The sequence below is a fragment of the Sinocyclocheilus grahami genome, unplaced genomic scaffold (genome assembly GCF_001515645.1).
Source record: "Sinocyclocheilus grahami isolate Dianchi unplaced genomic scaffold, SAMN03320097.WGS_v1.1 scaffold2579.1, whole genome shotgun sequence".
NCBI classification, from domain to species: Eukaryota; Metazoa; Chordata; class Actinopteri; order Cypriniformes; family Cyprinidae; genus Sinocyclocheilus; species Sinocyclocheilus grahami.
This window is the reverse complement of record NW_015507758.1, coordinates 43684-46187: the sequence shown is the minus strand read 5'-3', so window position 1 is coordinate 46187 and position 2504 is coordinate 43684. Positions and strand designations below refer to the sequence as shown.

Here is a 2504-nt window from a genome sequence, read left to right as displayed (position 1 = left end):
TACATGTAATAGTAAAAGTAGGGTCTAAAACTGAAAATTAGTTTTCTCTTCATGCAGTCTGAATAATAGCTATATCACAGATGAAGATTGTGGTGTTCTGGCTGAAGCTTTAAATTCAAACCCTTCAAATTTGAAAGAGCTGGATTTGACTGGGACTGAACTCAGAGACACGGGAATGAAGATCTTCTCGACTCTGTTTGAGAACAAACAATGTAAACTGGAAAAGCTTAAGTAAGTAAATCTAAACATAGAACAACTGGACAGTGCTGCAAAACAAGGGATTTATGAAAATCTCATTAGTGAATAAAAGTTGTATGCATAGCTTAGATTTTATTCTTTTTTGTTCTCTGTTCTACAGGTTTAATTGTATCTGGATTACAAAAGAAGGTTGTGCTGCTCTGACTGCAGCGTTTAATTCAAACCCCTCAAACCTGATGGAGCTGGATCTGAGTGAGAATCCACTAGGAGATCCTGGAGTAACAGAAATCTCCACTCTTCTGGGAAATTCACAATGCACACTAAAGATACTCAGGTATGCATGAAAGCCCTTGAGCTAAGAAATCCCTTAGTTAGAAGGTTAAGGGAAACCTTAGTAAAACTTGGGTTGCAATTAAGAAACCTAAGGGTCAACTTAAGGAACCTTAAGGCTGTCATTAAGCATTCTCCTTAATTATTTAAGTGTTCCCTTAAGTGTTGCTACAAAGTCAACCATTTCACCTTAATCAATTTAAAGGGGTCATATGATGCTGCTAAAAAGAACATTATTTTGTGTATTTGGTGTAAGGAAATGTGTTTATGCAGTTTAAAGTAAAAAAAACACATTATTTTCCACATACTGTACATTATTGTTTCTCCTCTATGCCCTGCCTTTTTGAAACGCGTCGATTTTTACAAAGCTCATCGGTCTGAAAAAGCGAGGTGTGCTGTGATTGGCCAGCTATCCAGTGCATTGTGATTGGCCGAATACCTCAAGCGTGTGACGGAAATGTCACGCCCCTTACCATACTGTTAATGCCGTGTCCCGGCCTGGAGCGAAGAGACAAAAACATTAAAACCCATTACAAACGAGGCATTTGTTGCATCCAGTGGGGACATAATTACTGATTATAATGATTTATACTGTCTTTTTACGCGTTGCGTTGCATCATGCCGCGTAAACATAAAACCCTGTCTGCATTTGTGATCAGAGAAATTACAAACAGCAAGTGCTACTCTACACTGCCCAAAACTCGTGTTTGAATCATCAGTGGCAAATCCTTTAAATGAAAACGTACTTACATACTGAGTTAGAACTGCCGGCATTGTAGTCTACTCTTCCATGATCAGTAAACAGTCCATAAAATGTGCTGCACACATCTGCATATTTGGGTTAAACTGTTCTGGAACAGTGTTATAAATACAACTTAACCACTGATTTGTAGTCATGTCGTCTTTTGGAAGACCAAACAAAGTAGTTTCGCTTTCACAAAGAAAAACACAGTGGCCTAGCGTGAGCGGAAGCCCCGGGTTAACGTGAACTGAAGCCGGGCAAGAGAGAGCAGAGGCGGTGGGGTCGAGAACGGCGCGCCCGGCAGATCCGACGAAGGAGCGGCAACCACATGTGATAATATCTCTTTGGATTTGAGACTTTAGTCTTTGCAACTTTACAGATCTTCTTTATGCACCAAGAGCTTGTAACACTCCAAAGAGAAAGGAAAAATTGAAATCGCATCATATGACCCCTTTAAGGGACCAAAAGCTCCCTTAAGTCATCTTAAAATCAAACACAATGGCTGATTTTATGTTAACTGAAGAGGAGGAAATACCAAGGCACATTCTTAACGATCGAAAAAGGTGCGCTTTAAATGATTGAAATATGCGCAATTATAATGATCATTTGATATGCAATTATTGAGAGAGTATCGGATTTACCATCAATAAATCCTTCCTCTCACCCAGGGGTGACCCCGGGCCGAATAGTCGACAATTCGATGCTTCGATAGGAGGTGCCCGATTCGACTACCAATCTCACAGTCGAATATTCGCGCGTGTTATGATCGTGCCATTTTGGCTATATAGGGGTGCTCAAATGTCTGATTTCACATAGAACTGGTTTTCTCCCAAAGTTAATATACAGCCTATTAAGATAATGCTGTAAATAAGAATCTGAAAAGAAAGAAGCTGTAAATAAATATTTTAACATGCGTCAATAAATCCAACCACCCCTATAGATTTATAAAAAAAAAAATTATATAATCCGTGACCGACAGAGAAGCATCTTGGCGGCAGGGATTTAAATCTTTAACAAGACTCAAACTGACACAGGCAGAGTGAAAGACTGGATATTTTCGATCAGGTAGGGTACAAGTGATTTTAAAACATTTCAGCCGGTTTATATGATTTAAATCATGATTTATCTCGTATAAGATGCATTTGGTTGAGTTGCGCTGCAGTAAGCGATTCATTGTAATACTACGGTGATTATCTCTTCAGCGCGCAGCGCGAGCAGGACAAACAACAATGCA

The 2504-nt window shown here is 39.4% G+C and overlaps 1 pseudogene; it reads left to right on the top strand.

Annotated features, from left to right (window-relative positions):
* The first annotated feature begins 64 nt into the window (after nt 1-64).
* The window catches only part of LOC107575343 (ribonuclease inhibitor-like), a 33439-nt pseudogene continuing 30999 nt past the window's right edge, over nt 65-2504 (top strand).